The sequence below is a fragment of the Melitaea cinxia genome, chromosome 7 (genome assembly GCF_905220565.1).
Source record: "Melitaea cinxia chromosome 7, ilMelCinx1.1, whole genome shotgun sequence".
Lineage (NCBI taxonomy): Eukaryota > Metazoa > Arthropoda > Insecta > Lepidoptera > Nymphalidae > Melitaea > Melitaea cinxia.
The window spans coordinates 4,944,344-4,969,445 of NC_059400.1; the positions used below are offsets into that span (position 1 = coordinate 4,944,344).

The 25,102-nt window shown below is 31.5% G+C and overlaps 1 long non-coding RNA gene across 1 annotated transcript; it reads right to left on the reverse strand.

Annotated features, from left to right (window-relative positions):
- Window positions 1-24,881, reverse strand: LOC123655237. The gene is made up of 2 exons (XR_006743352.1): window positions 24,481-24,881; window positions 1-268 (listed from the first exon to the last, which is right to left on the reverse strand). It is a non-coding gene; the product is annotated as an uncharacterized LOC123655237 (long non-coding RNA).
- Window positions 24,882-25,102: the final 221 nt, after the last annotated feature.

A 25,102-nucleotide genomic window follows, 5' to 3' on the forward strand; every position in this document is an offset into this window, starting at 1 on the left:
TAGACTCTACATACTTTATTGCAATAAACACTCATAAAGTTTGAAAACTTTAAAATTAGTTTATGGTTAGATTTGAAATATTCTAAAACTCGAAACCATATTAGTTTTTTTTCCGTTAAGCTCCACGTTAATATAAAAACCGCCGCTAGCCTAATAAATTATTAGATTTCAAGCTCTGCTCAAATGGATACAGGGTTAGATACTTGAGAAAGGTCTTCTATCTGAAAATTTTCTTCTTACCAGTGTAACTTGTCAATTATGCACGTACCTGAAATTTAAGAAATTAATATTATATTATATTATTAATATTATAATTTTACATATTACTTATTATTTAATTTAATAACAATTTTTGTTTATGCATGTAGTTACAATGTTATATAATTTTTTTCTTATTACAACATTTTAACTACCTATTTATGGTAAATATCTAAATAATATAATTTAAATCCATTAATTAATATGGGGTCCATAAATATTAAAAAAAATATTTAAATAAATTAATTGCGTGAACTTTTGAAATGGACTTAAAAGCTTATATAAAACATTTGAAGGGCAGTAATTATCGTAAGAATCCTTAATACTCTTAAGGGTTGGTTGACTCTTATACATTTTCACATTTGTTGCATCAAGGCATTCAATACCAAGATGAGGTCAAGCAACTAACCTTTTCAACATCGGTGTGACCTTTACAAATTAAACAAGATCAGATAAGCTCATCCACATTTCATTATTTTATATCACATAGATACCTACAAAAATATGCACTTTGAATAGTTTGCAATGTAAAAAAAATCATAATTATGTTAGTAATATTTATTATTAACTAGTGGTCGGCCGGAGGTCAGAGGAGAGAGAGAAGTAGAGAGGTAAAGAAAATCAAAAAATTTTGAAAAAAAAAACCTTTTAAAAAAAAATCAATTTGACTACAGACTTTGACATTCAACAAAAGAGTATTATATGCGTGTGTGTCAAATAGATAGTCACTACCATGTGTAATATTTTTTTTATTGGTTTAATTTATTTTTATACATAATTTTAAAGAATTATTAGCATTCTGCACTCCTTCTCTATATAAACTTTTTGACTAACTCGTTGACGCAGTTAGTAGTGACCCTGCTTTCTGCTCCGGGGGTTGTGGGTTCGATTCGCACCCCGAGTCTGGGTGTAATATATATATTTATATATGTATTATTTATAAGTATATTTATCGAAAAAAATATATATGTAGCTATACCAGTCGGCTATTACCTATAACACGAGCATTAAGTTGCTTACTTTAGGAACAAACGACCGTGTTTGTATTGTGTAGATATTTATATTTATAGAAACTATACCTAACTGTGCGAAATACATACTCCTTTGTCCGAGCAATTTTCGTAAAAAGTAGTAGGGGAGCGAGGGGCTTGTTGTAACATTTTTCATGAAAACTAATATATCTTGAAATCTATTGATTATATTGCTACTAAATAAAGATGGATGGATGCTGTAACTCTTCCTCTACCCAATAACGTAAAAATAATACCATAACTATCATTCATTATTTTATAATCAATTATTTTCTAGAAGAAGTGCGGTGTTACAACTTACCTCGTGCTTGGGGCAAGTTGTAACATCTACCGGGGCAAGTAGTAACGACAAAAAAAAAACACTAATACCTGTAATCATTTATTCTTTGTTTATTTTTAACAAAATTGACAGCTTTTTAAAGTAGGTATTATGTAATTCTTATTAAAAATCAACTCAAATAGACTTTTAAGTCTATTTGAGTTGATTGAGTTTGTGTGAGTGTGAGACTTTTAAGTAATCAACCCCTAAAAATTAAATAATTAACTGTTTTATGTACTTAAACACTACTTATAATCATCATTGCACTTTTATATCACAGTAAGTAATTAAATTATTTATATCTAAGGTATGCTCTTTTTAATATATATCTAACAAAGTATTGTACTTATATAAGTATCAACATTTGGTAGGTTTCATTATAATTAAACTCAGTCTTCATCTGAGCAACAATTAATACAAATAAAAGAAATAGTGTCTCCTGTAACACATCCTACATGTGCCCACATCTTACAAATGATAAACTCTACCCAATCTTCTTTATTTGAATCTGTGTAAGCTTCACCACATACCAGACAATATGTATCTATAAAGACAGACGTGACATAATCCGAAAGTCTGACTAGCTTTCCGAATACTGCATTTTTTTTCTAAAACTTCAGCTGGCGCTAACTCGTACACTTCTTTTATACACCCTCATTCTAGAAGAAAGGAAAAAATAAGTAGGTATCTACGTCATAACAAGCCTGGAATTTTGTTACAACTAGCCCCGCGATTTTGTTACAACTAACCCCATGGTATGATTTTTAACATTTATCAACATAACTATTTAAACAATTTAGCAACCTTAAAAACTGTTACACATTATCAAAGATAGATAAATTTGAATGTAAATAAGATATAGAAAGTCTGAAATTAGTCGATATTAATAATGCAAACCAAAATTTTACGACAGTACAATTTCATATTACCTGGCAAAAATGATGCGCATGCACAATTCCGCTCACTGCGCCGGCTGGTGGGACACTGGCTATGGCAACATGATGCAGCGCGGTTTATAGGTTAAATCGAGTCAAAGAAATGCGTTGATAAAGTTTAAGATCCTAGTGAAAAGAGCCTGTTACTACTTACCCCTGTTACAACAAGCCCCTCGCTCCCCTACAAAGTTTTTGCTTCACGTATTAATATACAGATAATACACGATAGATTGTTAGTTTGTATAGTCTAATAAAGTTTTTCTATTAACGATTTAGTATCCGCGACATTATTTATCTAGAATTCTAGACTACTAATAAACCAAACAAAAAAGTAGAAGTATCTCACAGAAAAAAAAATGGAGTAAGATATTAAAGATAGAATAGTATAAGTTAAACTATGTTTTAAGCTCTATCTATATCTTAGTGTGTGCAAAATCCAAGCCAATTCTGTTTTATTATAAAAGCCTGGTTTCCTACAAATGCAACTATCGCATTTATTAAATTCGTAAGATACGAGTTTTAGTAATATTTCAAAACATATTATCAGTTTATTTCAAAATCCCATTTATAGACAAAAAAAGGTCACGCAGTCTCAGGGGTTTTATGTGTGTACGTTTTTATTTTATTTCACAACCATTTCTGATATTAGAGAGATGTGTGTAAGGTTTCTTTCACTTTAATCCTTTTAATCGTCCAGATGACGTCGGAATTCTATTAATAATTTTGTGATTACGTAAAGAATAAAATGTATTTGTTATTATTTTTTTATGACTTATTTTTAAATTTTCTATTTTGCCAGTATAATTTTAGGTCAGTGTTTATGTTTCCGTTTTTAATAATTTACAAATGTATAAATTAAATAAAATGCGATCGATTATTAAAAGGATAAAGAAAAAAAATGGCGACTATAAATAATGAAAATTGAATGTATTAAAAAAGACCAATTTCTAATAAATTAATTTCAAAAATTTTACATAGTGGAAATGATTCAAATCTATTTTGAGTAAAACGCATTATAAAGCCTTACGTGTTCGAGAAAAGCTACGTAATATTTCTGTTACGAATCCCACAGAATCCGGTGAAGTGCATTATCCAATAAAAAGTTACATAAATATATATAGAAATAAACTTTAAATTGTAATTTCATTTGCCAGTTGACTTTATATAATACGAGTATATTTTGGTAATTGAAAATGTTATTTAATTATTTTGAAGATTCGTACTTGACAAAATTATTGTGAATCAGTGATGCAGTATAATGTACTGTATATGTATTATAATGTGAACATCTCAACTAGCAAAGCGCTATAGCATTAAGGGTTAAGTTGATTTGTTCGTCACCCTGCTGCTTTAAAATTAAAAAAAATATCTCGAAATGTCATCTAAAATTAATTATACATTTTCTAGATCCTCGAAATATTTTTTTTTATTTCTCTGTATATATTTAATCAAACTAAATATATTTTAAAATTAATTTTAAAAATTATATTAAAATTATATTTTAATCAAACTCTGTACTTATTAAATGCAATCACCGGTGCTAATCCGGATATAACGCAATCTTTTGGTTGAATTATAGCCACTGAGACGTATTGACTCAAATTTTCTAAAATTTTAATAATACAATTACATTCTAATACAATGATAATACAATTATCAGATAAAAGTGAATTTGACGAAGCATTAACGCAGCAGTCACAACACCCGCTGCTTAGCTGGCAGTTGTGGGACCGACTGGCTTGGTCATGCAATTTTTTTGTCGTCCGGACGCTTGTACTTGTGTATTGTAAGTTTCCGGAATCCCGACACATAAATAAATGTACTTGATTTAAGGCTCCTGACTGCTGAGAACAAGACATTAACAAGAAAAACAACTTCTGTGCCTCTCGAACTATTGTTAATTGAGCACTTAAATCCGTGCACAGTCTCGATATGGGCACTTAACTATTACTTAGATGAGATAGTCTATAATGAGGTATGCAAAACCACTTATCTGTAACAACTCTTGTGCTCCTAATACCTTTGAAGTATGTACTCAAATCAAGTCATATTTTTAGCACACAAGTTTTTTATAAACTTCGTAGTATATCTTCATATTAACAAAAAATACCTATATGAAAAAAAAAATATATCTTGCTAGAATGCGAATTTGAAGCAAGGAAATAGCAAATTGATAGAAACGCCCTAGAAAATAACGCTCTTGACCGCAACCCCGATTGAGCAATCGTTTTGCGGTATAATCTGTGTTCGTATTATAAACCAGTATGACGACACACGCGCCTTAACGATGACATCACGATACGGTGAGGAGATTGATCAACATTGATTTGAACTCTTAAGGATAATAGCATGCAAATTGAATTCATTGATATACCACATTCACATCACATCAATTCACTTTTTTTTTTCAAATTTTTGATATTCTAACATCCTATTTGATAATTTCATAGATGGCTACTACCTTGTATTGAGTTTGTGCCTAGGTGAGGCAAACTTAGTTCATAGTTTTATAAATATTTGTTCGAGTAATACAAATCCGAGAATCGTAAACGGTCACGTTTTCTTTCACCGCTTTGCTTTATTACAGCACTATCGAGGATTCCTTCCATGTAAATTTATTTCCTGCAAGAGCTGACTTCGTATGTTTAATACGTGATTTCCTTTAGTAATGAAGTTACTCAGCAATGGTGCATAATATGTGAATCGATGATGAATCGAGATGTTTTTTTTTTTATAATTTTAGAAAAATATAAAATAATTATACTAAGAAAAGTTCTGATATTGCGTTGCAGATGCAGCGTGTTTTAATGTTAGGTTAAACACAACAGTTACAAAAACTTGAATTTTAAATTACTAAAAAATAATACTCGTAAATTGAATACTTTTTGTAGTTTTTTTTTTTTTTAGTTGTAATATTAATAGAAACGACGTCAATAGGCATTATAAGATCATTTAAGTCTAATAGTCAAGAAATTATTTTTAGTAGGTATATTTTCAGTTGATTTGTACCGACTCGTACCTTAAATAGTACTGTTAGTGTACAGATAAAATGTTCCATATTTATTGAAATATATTTAATAGATATCAATCACAAAAAAGTAGTCTGGCCCATTATATTATTCCATATTGTCCTCTTAGCTAAAATACATATTAAATTAACAAATTTCTTCTTCATTTAAATATTTTTAATATTCAACAATATGGTTGCACTTAACTTCGCTCGAGGACAGATGGTACAGTAGTAGCTTTGAAGCATATGTACGATTCTTAGAAGAAGTTACAGAACTCCATTTATATATTCTGTAATTATACAAATATATTTGATAGTGTGTATTACGAAACTGTTTTCAACTTGCATATTAGGTACTAACTGTAACTTGGGAAGCTCTTCATCAATTTCCTATTTCGATTTGAATAGATTAGAATGGTGTGAGAATCGCTACTACTGATAAAATAAACTCACTCACTAAAGAAAAATCCAATCAATTTTAATCATTGTTAAAAACTGTTAAAATACTTATACCACTCAAAAACATATACATAATTTGTACTATTTTTAAACTTTTTGAATTTTTTATGTGAAAGTATGAAGGTAAATCAGTGAGCATTTTTTTTTAATAATTCATTATTTTTTGTTTAGCATAACTGTTATTGTATAATAAATAAGCTCGTTTTATTGATTGTGGAACTGTTACAACGGTTTGGTCGTTCTCAATTACTACTCATGTCTTTAATTGATTCAATTTATCAAAATTCGGAGATATTAACAGCTATATTTTTATTTATATCATTTTGAACATCATAATCGTCACGTTTGATTAATTAAAATAGCAGGATATCCGAAGAATCATACATATTTATAAATATACTAGCTGTGCTTAGTTCGCGTGGAATTTGACAAAAAAGTTGTGTTTCAGCTTGCAGAGTTATAAAACAAACAAATTTCTAATTTAAAATTATTTTATTATTACATCAGCTATCTGCCGTTTCAGAGATTAGCCGGAACAAACGGACAGACAGATAGACAAACCGACAGACAGACAGACAAAAATTGTAGAAAAATGTTATTTTAGTATATTTACCGTGTATACATCCATATCCATTTATTAAAAAGCATTTATTTTATTGTTACAAACAGACACTCCAATTGTATATATATAATGCAAATTATAATATATATATATATACTTTTTTTTTCAATTATTACGATATTTATTAAAGAAGCATGATTATAGAAATTTTATTGCAGTATTATTTACCCTAACATCTTACAGTATCTTAATTAAAATCTGAAAATGATACTTATAAATTTAAAAAAATTAACAAAAAAATCATAACAAAATAACTTATGCTACAAAAAAATCACAGTAACATTCATGTTGTAGAAGCATTATGATAGTTAAGCACGTCAAAATCATTACAAAGAATAGGAAGAATTAACGAATTCTACTAATAACCTAATAACTTACGTATACCCAGACTTTCATAAATAATTAAAAAATGTCCAACTAATACTACTATAACTTAACTGTTTTGAAAACCTTTTTGGTTATTTCGCTACAACACAGTGGGTCTAAAATTATTATGCTTGCATACTTACACTTACAAAAAAAGCAATCAATAGAAATAATTATAAATATACATGTCATTGTAATTAGTTAATTAGTATAATTATTATGAAGACTGCGTTTTCAACGTTCTTTAATAATAATTAATGTCGAAATTATTAGGCGAGGTATGGAGGGACCGAGGGAAGCGACCTTGCTTTTGCCTTCCTTCTTCATTGTTCGTTTTCGACGAAAATGCATGAATGGCGTGTTTTGCGTTAGTTTGTGTTAAGATTAAACCGTTACTTTTTGATAACATGCATTTGTTCTTAGTAAATAAACAAACAAAATAAAAAAAAGGTTTGAATTAGAAGCTATAATTTAAAATCTATAAATCGATTTTATATACCGAAAATCGGAAAGCATAAAACGCACATCCCTATAAATTTAACTACCGCTGTCAATAAAAAAAATCTTACTTCCGCGTGCAGGAAGATACAATTCCCTAAAATACCCGAGATGAATGAATTGTATTGCCAATGCAAATATCGGTACCTAATCTTGTCACAGCGTCTTTCACCAAAGTCGAAGTCTACATAGTATAATTGAAGTCGTCGCACGCTTCATTACACTTTGCTTATTGTTGCGACCTTGAACCGTCTGAACAAAATAGAATGTAAAAATACTTTTTATATAAAGTAAATATTGTTTTACGAATAAAAAATTTCTTATTTTGCATTGTTACTTTTAGTGAATTAACGGGTAAAATGAATCACCAAATAATTGAATTTTTTGTTTATATCGTTTATAACTTATAACAAGATTTTACGGCTCACAATACAGCTTGTTCTTTTTTATCAATTAAATCGGATCATTCGTGTCGATTGTTCAGCTCCTTATTTCATAAAATAACTGTTATTTTGAATTGATTCATAAATAGAATTAAACAAAAACGTTATAGTCGCATTCGGTCAGTAGCTAAACGTGCAGATACGTAGCTGCACTCCACTGGGACCCCTATTTCCACTGTCTCTGAACATTAATTAGCATCAAATGAAATATGTTCCGTAGAGATTAAAGTTAAACTAAACTATCGAGCATATTTTACGTGCGAATCGTTATTATCTTGTCATACGAGTTTAATAATTAATTTTAATAAATGTGTTTGTTAATTATTAAAAATTCGGCTTCAAAAGCATAGACAATATATAAATAATCAGTTAAACAAATTATTCTCAAGCATCTATATCTTAAATTAAATATAATTTTATTTTGTGATTTGCTGTTAACTATAAAACTTTTTATTTGGTATTTATTAACTGAATATTAGAAATTTATTTTTTAAGATATCGTCAAAATTATGATAATTTTTTAAATATCATGTTACAAAAAAGTAGTTTCGCGTGTGTATTAAATCTGTAAATCCGTTAAAACCGCAATTACCGGTGTTCTCACGCCAACCGACAATCGATCACTTGGTTCAAGACTATTATGACATTAACTTCTTATGAAAGCAGCGACGCGATCACCTCGATAAACTGCATCACTGGGTAATAATAAACATTTCACTTTAAACAAGACCAAACGCATATTCTAAATTTACTTTACTCTATTCTATTTAACCCTGTTGCACCTGCTTATCTAAAGCAACAATTTAAATTTCGTAGTGATTGCCATAAACGAAGTCTTCGTCTGAGGATAGCTTACTTCTTGAAATTCCCTCTCACTCCTCTTCCTTTTATACTAAATCTTTCACTGTTCAAGCTTCTCGACTTTCGAATTCTTTACCCTTGCATAATTGACGTGTACAGTCGCTTTCTATTTTTAAAAAGGCTGTCAGGGACTAAAAATTTTTTTGATATTCAACGTGAATAAAATTATATGTGTATGCATGTATGTTTGTATGTATGTATGTATTTATGTATGTATGTATATATGTATGTATGTATGTATGTACGTACGTATGTATGTATGTATGTAATTATGTATGTATGTATGTTTTTTTTTCTTGCGTGAGGAGGAAAAAAATCTTTCAAAGACTACGCCGTGAAAGATGATGGTCGGTAATGTGGGATTTCTACCACCTAAAACAACCCCCTCACTCTCCAACCTCTGATCCCCACGGTACCGCCGTTAGGCATTACTTCGCAGGGGGAGGGCAGGTACTCTTCCTTCAGGTACGTAAGATCTTATATATCTTTCTTTTTAGCTCCTGTCTTTTGCTCTCTCTCTCTCTCTTTCTATGGAACGCAAGTCGGTGAGGACCTCTGTAGCAAACGTGCTGATAGCGTTCCAAACAGCCTCGGTGGACAACATTGCCTCCACTACAGTCTCTTGTTGGATTCTCCGGCCCAGGGTGCTCTCCAGTTTATCACGCTGCGGGTTGAACCGCGAGAACACAAAGAAAACGTGCTCCGCATCTTCAGTGACTTCCAGGCAAGATGCACACTACGGATAATTGTATGTATGTATGTCTGTATGTATGTACCTATTTATCTATCTATGTATATAGTTATATGTATATGTTTTTAAGTAAATATATTCACACGTTTACGTCACAATTTCTACACCTACACCGACACAATACCATCTCCTCTGCTCCTAGGTTGACTGGAAGAGATCGCTTTTCAGCGATAAGGCCCTTTGTACCTTATGGTACTTTGTTAAAATCAATCTGATATGTATTATTTCTGTTTTGGTGTACAATAAAGTGTGTGTTATGTTATGTTATGACCAATTGGTCTACTAAAAACGTAAAAATTTAAGTAAATAACGGTCTGTAAGTATTCTAGTCGTAAAAGCTTCTGAATATACTACATAAATAAAAGGTAATAAATAAAAAAATCTATACATATAATAAAATGGTAGGAAAGTCAAAACTGTACATTGAATATTTTTTTAAAAGAATACTTGGGGTGTGGTCTACAATCGATACCGAAGCAAAAAGATATAGGTTTTAGAATTTTTGTCTGTTTGTCTGTTTGCCTGTATGTATCTCCGAGACAAACTCAAAAAGTACTGCATGGATTTACTTCAAATTTGATACGAATATTATTAAGAAGTCGGGTCAACATATAGGCTACAAATTATCACGCTATTACCTATGGGGAACGAGCAGTGAACCTTTATTTCTTAACGCATTCTGTAACAACGTGAAATCTAACGACGCATATTTGAATGTTGTTATTATGTTAATAACCATGCAATAAGCTAGCTTCATACTATAAATAAAGACATTCTGCAGTATATTTAGTATCAGCATTGCACCCGTGCGAAGCCGGGGCGGGTCGCTAGTAATAAATAAAATAGTTTTTATTTTGCTCAAATTATGTAGTTTACATTATCTAGAAGCCCTGCGACCCATGCTAGGGTAAAAAAAGCTGTTTTAAAGGCCACAGTGTCTTCCCCAAAAATTAGTTTATTATTAAATAATCAGACTTTGCGTTCAGATAGCGAAAACATAAATGCAACTTCAGTCTGTATAAAAATATGACAACAACAGAATAATAATTGCATTTGCTCGCAAACGAAAAAAAGTGACTTCAATTACATCGACAAGTAATACAACGTAGGAAGACGAAAATATAGTCAAGTAAATACGCGTTATCAAAGATTACAAAAAGTTGTTATCGGATCTCGATAAAATTATGTATCATATCATATGTGAACACATGATAAACATCAGCTTTCGATTAAATTAAAAATGATCAAAATCGGTACACCCAGTAAAAAGTTATTGCGGATTTTCGAGAGTTTCACTCGATTTCTCTGGGATTCCACCATCAGATCCTGGTTTCCTTATCATGGTACCAAACTAGGGATATCTTCTTTCCAACAAAAAAAGAATTATCAAAATCGGTAAAATCAGTAGAAAGTTATGCGGTATAATACAACGTAGGTTGACGAAAAAAGCGTCAAGTAAAAACGTATTATTAGATATAACTCGAAAAATAGTTGTTAGATCTCAAATAAATTTAAATGGGACCAAATGACACACACTACCTTTCGATTAAAATTTTTTTTGTCGATACATCGTTCCATAGCTTAATTGGCTAGAGCGCTGACACGGTCAGTCGGAGACGCGGGTTCGAATCCCGCTGGAGCGGTCAATTTTTGATATGATATTTAAAAATGTTTGTGTCAATTTCTTTCACAGTCAATGCTATGTGTAGGATGAGGACGGCGGAAAATCGGGGATGTCTGGATCGAACTTGGAGAGGCCCATGTCCAGCAGTGGACTGCAATAGGCTGCACTGACTGACTAATGCTATTAGATTGTGGAATGAATTACCAGTAAGCATCAGAAACGCTCCTTCTAGACTTTATTTTAAAATCTACGTTAAGAAGTTGTACCGAAGTAAACTTAATTCATAGGCCTTTTTACCCTCTTTTTTCTCTCTTCTTCTCATTTTGCGATTAAAAAGTTTTAGGCTTATCTTGTTTGTGATCATATCATGGAACATGTATATTGTTCGTTTTTGTATGGATGTTTTTTATTTTGTTTTGATATATGCATGTATGTGTGTGTGTATGTATGTAGTTATATATGTTTGTATGTCTGTCTGTACGTAGTGCGTCTGTTTGAAATTTAGTAAATGCGAACTATATTTCAAACAGACCTTTTTTAATTTTCTTAAATTTCTTGATCTAGTTTTTACTTTTTTTTGTTATTACATCGGTTTGTTTATATTTTTTATTATTGTATTATTTTATTATTGTATAAACCCTACCTCAACGCTGTTTTTTTTTTTTATTTTGTAAATCTTGACTGACTGGTAGATAAGGCTGTAAGTCCGCCTTTTGCGCTACATGTTATTTTAAGTTGTGTAATAAAGTTTAAATAAATAAATAAATAACTTATCCGTTACGTACAGACGATGCGCAACGAATACAAGTCAAGATGGCAGACGCGGCAACGTTTAAAACTGCGTGCATAATTGTTAAAGGTCAGTTTGCATACAACGAGTTCCAGACATTACCCGCGATTATATACATAAGTGAAGTAACATTACTTCGAACCGGTTGCACTTCTATTAATAGGGATAAAACTAACTGTAGAGATGTGACTTTTTCTTTTAATTTGAAGATAATTTAAATAATTTTCAATATGAATACGTTAAAATATTTACTAAAATCAAAATAATAGATACTTAAGCGCCGCAGTACTGCAACTGCTTGTTATCACATGCTAACACAGGTCAAGAGTTCAATTCCAACTTATTGCAAAAATTTGTATGTATTGTCCATACTGATTGTTACTATGGTATTTATATTTATTTTTCTGTATATAAGTACATAATATAATATGGTTATAAATAAATATAAATACCATATTAATAATCAGTGTCTAAGGCATATATATGCCTCTTTCTCCATGTAGGAGAAAGATCGGGAGCTTAATCCACCACGCTGCTCCACTTCGGATTGGCAGATTTATTTCCTACTATGAGTAACAATTGCTCAGTTGATTATGATAACAATCAAGACCGACAGTTTCACGTGCTCTCCAAGGAACGATGGGGAGACCCACATGGACAAACCACCAGACGGGAAGGAAATATTTTTAGAAACACAAATATCGACACTGAGCGAGAATCAAACCCACAAGCCGGCATACGCCGTGTAGGCGCCATGTATTTGGGTTTTTTTTTATGTTTAAAAAATAACTTCTTTACAATTTAGAATAAATCATATAATCTGTTATTGGTAAATAGCTCCTCTTCAAGATGGTATTTTATAATTGTGTTTGCTCGCAAACGAAAAAAAAACCGACTTCAATTACATCGACAAGTAATACAACGTAGATCGACGAAAAAATAGTCAAGCAACTACGCGTTATCAAAGATTACTCAAAAAGTAGTTATCAGATCTCGATAAAATTTATATGTGACCACATGATAAACATCAGCTTTCGATTAAATTAAAAATTATCAAAATCGGTACACCTAATAAAAAGTTATTACGGATTTTCGAGAGTTTCCCTCGATTTCTCTGGGATCTCATCATCAGATCCTGGTTTCCTTATCACGGTACCAAACTAGGGATATACCCTTTTCAACAAAAAAAGAATTATCAAAATCGGTACATCCAGTAGAAAGTTATGCGGTATAATACAACGTAGGTCGACGAAAAAAGCGTCAAGTAAAAACGCATTATTAGATATAACTCGAAGAGTAGTTGTTAGATCTCAAATAAATTTAAATGGGACCAATTGGCACACACCACCTTTCGATTAAAACAAAATTTGTCAAAATCGGTCTACCCGATCAAAAGTTCTGATGTAACATACATAAAAAAAAAGAAATACAGTCGAATTGAGAACCTCCTCCTTTTTTGGAAGTCGGTTAAAAACTAAATTTACACCAGATTTTAGGTTTAACTTCCAGGATGGCTACTGTTAAACCACTTCTAATTTTTCAAGACAAAAAATTCTACATCTATTTCTGTCACAGTTCCCTATAATTCCCGTCATAAGTTGGTCAAATTTTATTGTAAGGAGAAATTAAAATTAAATAATGTTCGTTAACCATATTTTATTGTAATAATAAATTGTAACGTTGCCATAACCTTCATTTCTTAGACTTAATATAAACTTTATATTAGTACATAATTATAACATTGCTTCTTCATTTTATTATTGCCGTATAAAATTTTTAGACATAAAGTTTTAATATTCGGAACTTTTATGTTCCATATCAGAATTTTTACGTTTCAAATCAAAATTCAGAATATCATGAAAACATACTTGCCGACAAAAATATTTTTACGCATTTTTGTTTAGTTATTACATAAAAATCCTTTAAAAAAAATTGTCGTGTGTTCCTGCAAAACAGAACAATGAAAGCACAAACTCTGATAGCCAGTGTAAAATCGGGACATTTTGCGTCCCGACTCCCAAACAATAGTAAAACGGAACGGCTTTGGTGACAAGCCATGAACATCGGGACGTATTCGGGACCCCCGGAAATTCTTGGCCCTTAGGTACGTTCGCTATAGATTCACAGCACTTGGCGGATTTAAGGAGCTAGTGTTCTTAGAGCAGAATGTAACCTCATTAGAAGGTATACTTATGAACCAAGTACTAACTTTATTTTATTATTAACAAAGAGTAATGTTAGTCATCACATTTTAAATGAATATTGTTAGCAACTTACAATAAAGATAGTTTTAGGGAGGAAAGTAGATGAATAAAATTATGGAAAGTAGTATCTTCTGTATGTATAGAAGGACCTGTGTGTTAAACATACGCACATTTAAACAACGTATTTAGGTTAAAAATAAATATTTTTGCCTCTAATTTAAAACCTTTAAAATATTAAGAGTTAAAAAAAAACGAGCTCAAACATTTAAATTTAGAAAATAATTGTTTTTTTTTCAGATGACACAAAATGTAAATGCGGCAAAAAGTAGTTTTCTACGTGCTTGAAACGTATGGAACTAAATTATTATACCCCTTGTCCCTGTAATTATTCTGTCAGTAGCACAATACACATTCATTATAAAATTTATTTCAAATAAAATACAGAAAGTTTTGACTTTTATAACAAGGCGAGGGAATCTTAAAAACGTTCATTTTTATAACGTTTCTTAAGAAGTAAGTTCATCTTAACCTTAAGTGCTGAAATTAATCTCAGCGTTAAGGTCGTACTTGAGAGGTAAAAGAATGACAAAAGATTTACTTATTTATCTTTCGATAAAACATCTGGGAAAAATCGTGTTTATTTTCAGAGATTTGCTTCGTTTTTCTAATTTAAATATTTGTGAAATGCAAAGAGAAACGTTTTGTAAAGAAGAACTCTTTCAAAGAACAAAATTTTTAGTTGAAAAACGGATTAAAAAAGAAAATGTCAGAAGTCTTTTATTCCATAATTTAACAAAAAAAAAACTGGTAACACATACATGATAGCAGAGTTTGTTTACTTGCTGTTCAGTTGGAAAGGGCTATCTCGAGGTTAATTAAACCGTTCCAAAAATTCTACTAACCTGTAACAAAGCCTGTTTCTCAATTAAGGTTACATTTGAAAAAAAACCTAGTGTTATAACGCAGAGTAGCGAAAAATTGTTTATTAAAACAGATATGTACATATAATTCTTAGTTGCATAGTACTACTTTAACAAGAAATTCAATTGAAAACTATGTGTTGAGCTTCAAAGCCTTCTGTATATATGTTCTTGTGCAAGCCTTAATAATAGAAAGAGAAGGGTCACACTGTGAAGCGACGGCTAACCACGCATACTCATATAATAGTTGAATATACAAATCCTGCAAGCTGACAGGCCACACACCACGGCTATTGTGAAACAGCCTAAATAATAAATCTTCACCAAACTCCGGACCACACAATATTGTTAACTAAGCTTCTTCCACAAGGCTTTATAGTTTCTCAACATCTACATAATGTAAAAGAAACTATTTTAATGTATGCGATGACTAATAAACAACCGCTCTGGTGTAGTTGTGCATGTAGGCGCCTACAAAACGGATGGTTTGCGGGGTCGATTCCCGCTCGTGATAAATATTTGTATTTGTGTTACTTTCTTTGGATTTTGGTTGTCTATCCTTGTGGGTCTCCCAACCGTGCCGTGGAGAGCAGGTTAAGCTGTCGGTCCCGGTTATTGACGTAAATACCTGATAGCGATTGTTACTCATAGTAGAGAATATATTCGCCAACCCGCAATGGAGCGGCGTGGTGGATTAAGCTCGAATCCTTCTCCTACTTGGAGAAAGAGACCTATGCCCAGCAGTGGGACGTTAAAGGCTGAATCGTGAAATATATAAAAATCAAGCGGGTAATAACTAGTGAATCGTTAATCGTTATTGATGACTTAATTTTAAAACGTGTCCATAACGTGTTGTATATTTCTTTTTTGATTAATTTACCTCTAACTTAAATTAGTTAAGCTCAAACATAAAAATGAAACTAGTTGATCTCAAACATTATTGTAAAATTAAAAAATAATAATCACTGCTGTGGAAGCAGCGTAACATTTCCGAGACAAGAACAATCGCAGACTAACCTGACGCAACATTCCCATCATTAAGACGATGGCATAATCTTATTATGTTCCTTCCCCACACATTATCAAGATTTACCCGTGTATATTGTTTTTAAGCGCAATCACAACAATGAAACTAGCTTTTTGCTATTAAGTCGCATATCGACAACCTTGACGTTTATGCATTTCATTGTAGCCTTCGCATATGTGATTGACACATTCGTAAACGGTGAAGTAACATTTTTAACGACACTAAAATACAATTCAATAAGAGTATTCATCATGTATATTAAATTTTTACTACGTTAAGGTTAATGTTTTGGTTAAGGTTAACGTTTTAAGGTTAATGTTTGCCTCCCTATTTAGAAAAAACCTCACCATTACTCCACATAAATTATATATCACTTTATAGATAATTGCTCGCTCTGTTTTTGTAAAATAATTAATTACTAAAATTATTTAGTGCAAATTATTCGCACGGGTATTACTAGTATTGTAAAAAATTAAATAATTAATTTTCAGACAATTAAATTAAATTTTTCCAAATCAGGTGTAAAATTAATTAGTATTATAAATGCAACGAAAAGTACATTTAACCTACAGCCTAATTAAGATTGATTTTTATTAAATTATTAAAGACAAAATTCTATGAGATGTCTCTTATATAAATACCTGCTTTTTAATCGACTTCAAAAAGGAGGAGGTTCTCAATTCTGTTGATACTTATTTTTCGTTTTTATGAAAGACAATATATAGCTTAGTTAAATTAAATAAACATCAAAAATTATGATACTTCAATCGTAATAACAATTCTCACTCCTTTACGTGTTCCTGTTTGTTCGTAGTCGAAAAAATAAATAGCGAAAAGCTTACGGTTAACTGTAAAAGTATGACATGAACGTGGAAACTAAATCCTTCTTTTGATGTACACGAAATAGCTCCAGTGGAGGCCTTTAACACTTGGTTTAGTCGAGCTCGTTACAATGAACAAAGGCAAGCGACATCAAACAAGTTTAGTACTTTTTTCTTCATACTGTAATAACTTTATGTGATTTGAGATCATCTAAACTTTTCACTTACTTTGATCTGTTTCCAATGGTGAACATTTCCAATTGCCTGTCTACCGTTTCCTTTATGTAACGTTGTTATCCAATAGATCAGTGCCGCTACCTTTGAAAATACTAAATAGTAAAAAAAAAAAAAAAAATTAGAACAGCATAAAACCCACTGCAAAAGTCCTCTCACGACCATGGTTAAATTAAAAGTTTTTTTGCTGTACTTTACAGTCCGAAACGTCGGGCATTTAAAAAACGTAATAAACCGCGATAAAAATCGAAAAAATGTTTCATTATAATAACAGAAAAAAATTACGGGTGATTTGAGGTCGGAAAGTTGGGGGGGGGGGGGATTTTAAGTTTGAAAACAGTTTATCATAATTTCCGGCAAAACTACGAGTCCTGTCGAAAAAAGTTGAATGACAAAGTTGTAGGTAATAAAAAGATCTACAACTTTTGTTTTAGCACTTTATTGACGTCACCTGAAAATTTATGCGAGAAATTCAAAATACTGACTTAGGTTTTCTTTTTTAAACAATTTATCAATGTAACATAGAAAATTAGGTACATTTTTCGAGTAATTAAAGTGTACATTTTAATAATTAGATCAAATTTAGGTACATATTGTAATTTATTTAGTTTTTTGAATTGTTTTCAACGACATATTAATATTTATAAACTAGCTGACCCCGCAAACGTTGTTTTGCCATAGATATATTTATAAACCTACTTAATCCCCCCCCCCCCTTATACCTTAGGGGTATGAAAAGTAGACGTTGGCCGATTCTCAGAACTACCCGATATGCAAACAAAATTTTATAAAAATCGGTCCAGCCGTTTTGGAGGAGTATTTTAACTAACATTGTGACACGAGAATTTTATATATAAGATAACACACAAATTTTTAATATGAAGAGTACCTACTTTAGTAAAAAAGAAGTAAGTAGTTACAGATAATACAAACTTATAGATTAAAATAGATTACAATATCAACAAAGCAAACTAACTAAATTCCACTTTAAACTACGAGGTGGACTTGCGCGGCAATTTCATTAAAGAATACAAAAAGCGACAACATTGCACAATGTAGCAAATCAAATTGTCCCACTTTCAGAGAGACCTTTTTACCTAGAGCTGTACTGTACACTATTTTAGTGCACAATAAAGACCACCATAACGAACAAGATCATCAAAATTAGAAGGATTATCGTTATTTTTTCTACAGATATTAATTATTTCACGATAAATATTTTATAGAACGTTTTACTTTTGAAATATTATCGACAGATTTTCTGTTATAAATCGTGACCATCTACTTAAAACTTTCAAGTTAAGAAATCTTTCATCTTGTTGCATAAAAGCATAGAAAAACTGCAGAGAGCACGGAAGGAATAAAGATAGACGAGTGAGATAATCAGTCAAACATACAGGATGAGGCTGAGCTATCTAGCGACCCTATTGCAGACTTCTGGATAGTGGGTTTTAGTGTCTGGATAAAGCGCTTAATCGAGTCCTACTGAGTAAATTAAACCAGAATACGTTGAAAAAGATATTTCTAAATAGAATTTTTAAATTACCGAGAAAGCTTCAATATTCATTAATGATTTTGTTAGTCTCCTATGCGTTTGTCATTTTTCGATTGTTACGTAGGTAAGAGCAAAACAATTAAAATTTGTTTTACTCATGTAATAATTCCAAAACACTTGATTTGTAATAAGTGAATTGTATATTATTATAATATGTTATTTGTAACAAAAATTGTGGTAGGATACAATTTGGTAAAACATTTTTCAAGGCTTTAGAGTATGAATTGAGGTAGGGCACTGCAGGAAATTTCCTGCTCTAAATATGATATGGAGCAGCCTGACTGGCGTAGTACCTCGACCTTACAGAAGACCACAGCTAAATATCTGTTATCAAGCAGTATTGCGTTCCTGTTGATAAGTAAGGTGACTAGAGATGGGGAGAATAGGGGATAAGGTCGGCAAAGCACTTGCGATGCTTCTAGTATTGCAAACGTCTATAAGCTACGGTAATTGCTTACCATCAGGTGAGCCGTACGCTTGTTTGCCGACCTAGTTGTGTAAAAAAAGGAGGCATTTAAACTGTTACAAATATTTTTTAGTAATAATAGATCACTGCCTGGCTATATAGAATTATTTACAATTTTATATAATTCATTTCATCAACAATATGACATAAAAAAGGAAAATAGAAACAACGATTAGGTATATACGTAATTACGTATTCCTACTAAGTTAGAATCCGCACTCCACCATTATGAGGAACAAAGTAAAACCTTTATGCAGTAACCAGATAGAGCAATTTAAAGAAATAAAGGCACACGCTATCGAACCAGTTCAGTATACACAATTGGTACACAGGAATCGCGGTTCGCTTCTTCCCCCTCGATTATTATGATTCAATTACATGGAAATGCGTAACGCTAGGCATCGAGGAACAAGTGTAGTGCATTCAGTGTTCAGTGCTGGACAGCCTTCTATTGAGAGGCCTATATCGTCAGGTAACTATCGTTCACGGTCTCGTTCACAACCGCACGAATAGACTAAAATAGCTCCGATATTATTATTAAACAATCGGATTTCGTGATGAGTAATGAGAAACAGGAATGTTGCGTGAGATTTTATCGTTAAGTTTTGACGTGAGCGAAATTGGGCAGATGCAAATGACCGGTCAATGTAGCTGTATTGGCAAACTTGAGTCGATACAGACTCTAGATAGAGGCTGACGGGCTCCCAGCTCGCGCCAAAGTCCCGTTACTTGGACGCAACGCGCTTGTTATGCAACTGATGTGTCCCGCGATCATCGCAATGCCGAGCACACACAATTTACTTTAAAACAATTAGAGTGATTTATATTGAATATAACTTGCCTTCTTAGTGACATAACAAAATAGGTCACGCCGACTTTGGACGTGATGAAGTAAACATTATGCATTAAAGCGATATTTGAATAAATAAACGAGGAATGAGTTGCAGATTTTAGGTACCTTTACTAGAAAAGCATTAAGTACATTTATTTTACTAAGCGCTTTTACAAATAAGATGAGAAAATTCTGAATTATAATAAAAGATTGTCTTTTATAGTTTGGCAGCACCTTATCGTTTTACTTAGCCAGACTTAATCCAAACTATACGACGTCAACGTAACAAAGAGATTAATTACTGCAAGTCCGCGATACATCCATCTCTGTAACCTAGGACGCTACCCGTCCTTAAATAACATTTATTATTTTCTCTTGGTGGAAACATGTTTTGTGCAGTCGTGAAAAATTTCGTATCGTTCGATGGAGGAAATGTAAATAAAATAAAGGTTATCTTATTCCTAAAGATGGAAAGTGCAATTTTAATAAACCTATAGTATTAAATTGATATTCAATATTCCGAGAATTGCTTACGATTAGAAATTATTACAAAAAAAAATTTTATTAAATAATAGTTCACGTATTTAAGTACTACAAAAGAATCCAACAATCCCGAAACGAATTGAATCCGAAAATACTCAATGTCATCCGATTAAAAGAAAATGAGAACATTCCAGCGCGTAGCGAGAACAAATGTGCCTACTCGGTGGAGTCTCCCCTAGTGCTGGCCCACTGGAGCTGCCAGATTATCGTTTCTCGAAGCAATTTGCAGGGATTTGCGGGTTGAGTTGGGCACTATTAAGTAATAGGTAATTAATTTTTAATTGCGCATTTAAATAATAAAAACAGATCAATTTATTTTAATTTTTTACAACCTTAAGTCTTGGTATTGACTATTGAGGTATAAGTTTTTTGTTCTTCGGGTTTTTTTTACGTTCGACGAATTTTTCGCTCAAATTTGAATTTCAAGCATAATTAGGAAGTTGTTTCACGTTCACAAAATTAAAATCACAAAGAAAAAGATAGCGCACAATAAAAATTAAAACAATTTGCATATTTTTGTTTCGTTTCAAAGTATGTAGTTTACTACATAGATATAAATAATATATAGGGAATATGGTGATGATGCTAATATAATCAGTAGATTTACACGACAGAATAGCTCAAAAATCTTATTACAAATCTTTAATCTACTAGTATAAGTTTTTGTGGAGGCCTATGTCCAGTAGTGGCCTGCGAAAGGCTGCTGTGGTGATGATGATGATGATAAGTTTTTTGCAAAATAGCTGGGTTGCCATTAAAATAAGAAAGAAAACAAAAACTACGTCCACAGTCTACAACAGGTCTATGATATAAATTATTTACTTATATTTTCATATTATACATACAAGAAAAAATATTTATAACAACTTCATAATGAAAATTAGATAAAGATCTGATATATATAATTACTAAAAGTTATTTATGTTATTTTTCGATAGACCTATTATACATTTCTTCTAAGAATATAGTCATAAAAATAATACATTATAACCATAGATATAGTAAAAAAAAGTAGATAATGCGCGGCCTTTGTTGTTAGTGAAGCCACAAAACTCGGCTCCTTCAAGTAAATACACGCGCTCACGCACACATATGCATCAAACTACGCTCATTTTCGTTAGTATGTCACGAGGCTTCATACAGTAACTTTGCTTATAAAATGCCGTCTTGTGTGATTAAATGGTGCAAAAACAATACCAAAGTAAACAAAAAATCTGAAGGAATATCGTTTCACACGTAAGTACATATAACACTTTAAATTTATTGTTATTCCAAAATAATATTGAGGTTATTCGGAACTTGGAATTTCAATGTCACGAAATGACGTACCACGGGAGTGTTGCCAGTGGTTCTTTTTTTCAATACCCCAAAATGTGGGTAAGTAAATTGTACGCAATCAGAAAAATAATTAAGTAAAAAGTAGACATAGTTATTGTTTTTTTTCTCGTGTTATTTTATGTTACATAAATTGAAAATAAAAAAATCAAAATATATTTATGAATTATTAACTCGTTTGTTTTATGTTTTAACTTTTTACAATTTTTGAGTAAACTAGGTACCCATATTTTACTATCAAATTTCATGGTTTTAGGTTTCCAACGAATATTTTAATAAGAGGTGAATGGGTAGCGGCTGTAAAACTGAGAAAATGACCACGATTATGCTGGCCATGCGCATAAAGTCAATTTAATATGATTAGTGATTGAAAAATATTTGAACATAAGACTACATCATATTAGTAAAATGCAAACAATGACGATGACTCTGAGTTCTAAGCGACAAAAATTTAAAAAACTTATACAACATAAAGGATTCTAGGTTTAAGAAAAATAGTTAAAAAAAACCGACTGCAAACTGAAAAGAGATAAACAGAGGGGATAGGAAGTGTCCATTCATACGATTATCTTACGAATATATTTTTTTATTATTCTACCGATTTTTTGTTTTATTTTTAGTAAATTTATTTAAAACTATAAACAGGTTTTTATTTTCACATACCCATTTTACCTATATTAAATTAATTGTTTAATAAAAATTTTAGGGACTTTTTTTAAAAGGTGTCAACACTTCACTCACTCACACATCTTTAAAAAAGTGGCTTCAGTTTTCTGTTCTAGGTGCGTTATCTACCTTTTTTTACTTGATCTATGATTATAACTAAAAACTAAGCCTAAGGACTACGCACAAGCCTAAGGAAATATATAAAATAAGATCTTTAGTTAGTTCCTCCATATTATAAAAATGTTAAATGTACCAAAATAAACTTTCGTTCTTTTACATAACAGACCTAAAATATACACTTTAAATATTTTAATTAAATTTGTAACTGGCGGCATTATGTAACTGTACAATTGTAACACTTAATAAGATGATATTGCTATTATTAAGGCTAGTTTAAATTGTTGAATGTATTCAATTATATTTTTAAAAGAAAATAACATATTGTTTTCTAATGTTTACGCGAATTTTACTCATTTAATGAAACAACTTTTTTTCGGATTTTATCGCGGTTTATTATTAACTTTTGATTCCCGACGTTTCGGATACTGTACAGTCCTCCCGTGACCATGGTTGCTGTAAAGTATCCGAAACGTCGGGAATCAAAAGTTAATAATAAACCGGGATAAAATCCGAAAAAGTTGTTTCATTAAAAGAAAATAACATTCTAAATATTTTTTTTACCATAATGGTCTACGAAAAGATGTTTGATCCCTAACCCATTGTTAACCAATATTTAATAATTATGAAAAAATGCATTGTATAAACATTATTTTACAACAGGTTTGCAAAAAGATTTTGGTTAAATAAGATAACATAACAAATACAGTAAAAGCTATAAATAATTTATACAACAGTGAAGTACTACTATCAAATTCTTTTGTTTTAATAATAAAAATAAATTTATTGTAACTTAAAAAAAAAATCATATTGTTGATAAGACTAATCAATCAGTCATTGAAGTTCACACAACATCACATAACTCATTTTGTGGTGTTAGAAAACCAAACTTGTAAAATAAAGAAAAAATTAATATTCAATTTTTTTGCTTCTTACGGCGAACTACAGGGACTTAACCTCGGGACACCAAGGTCGCTCCAGGAAGTCGTCGGCAACGTGAAGGGTCTGCTAGGCTTCCTTAAGGAGCTGGGCTGACACAAATAGTATCCACAGCCAGTCATGCAAAATAGGCGCATGAAGACGTCGAGTTGCGGAAAATAGCCCGTGTTAACAACAATAACAACAACAACAACAGCTTCTTACAACTTTGTTACACTAGCCTAACCCCACGGTATCAGTGTGCCTCCGACTTAACTTCATATGAAGATAATTAAACAATATATTTAAATATAAGAAACCCAGGTGTGCCTTATTTTTTCTGTACGGCACACGTGCCAGACGAAGAGAAGTGCTGTTTTTATTTGTTAACACACTTTCTCAAACACTACATTACATTAATAACATTAAGAATGTATCACATATATTATAATAGAAAGAGAATATACATGTTTATCTTTCCCTTAGGCTCATGAAAATTGTTTAAAGGAAATTTTTGTTTAAATAATTTAATAATTTTTAATTATTCAGTCTTAGAATCAATAAAAGAACAATTAAATAAAAAAACTAAATTGAATAATCATGTACAATTTATTTAAGTAAAGCCAATTTACAAATTTTATGAAATAATCGAATTAGCTATTTAAAAAAAACATACTTTTCTTGTATATGCAAGTTTTGTTTACATAATAAATGAAGTTAGAAACAAATAAATAATTATAATTACATCTTTGGTTTGTAGGAACTAAACTTAATATTACTATATTTATAATAATATGGAAAGTACTACAGTATTGCGGTAGCGCATGCAGTGTTAGTAGCAAACGAGCGCGTAGGAAGCAAGGTTCTTCTCTCACCTCGCAAAGTCAGTGGCGCGGTATCCAGTGGTGTCGCCACCACCCCCAGGAGCTGTGCCAGGGCCTCGACGGTCCATAGCACACCCCACATGTCCCACAGCCGCATCACAACACTCCACTATCTCATTATTGGCACAACATTCACAGAACTTAACAAATGTGAACACCTAACTAAGCTAATTTCTTGTGGCACGATCATACTTTGGAAAAAATCATCGTAGTGCAAATACTTTTTGTATGTTGCGACTTTTTTTACATTCTGTTAACTAAGAACCTTTTGAAAAATTACTCGATTGTTATTGAAACAAAGACAGATGCTGCACGTCATAACATTTCACCGTTGAACTACAGAATACGTTCACTATCTACGACCCTTTGCGTCTAGCTGTCGTCCTCGTCCAAACACTAGTGTTGTGCTTGTATGCTTACTTTTAGCGCATATCTAAACGATGCGTTCGGAAATATTAACTCGATTCAAAATCGATTTTAAATTAAAGTTTGTAGGTGGCATCACATTTTGTTTTTAAATGAAACTGCTTTACGCACGCTTGACTTGGGAAGTTAACTGGTGAATCCATGACGAGTGTTACGAAAAGGGAGATTGAAGTTAATGAAAATAGTT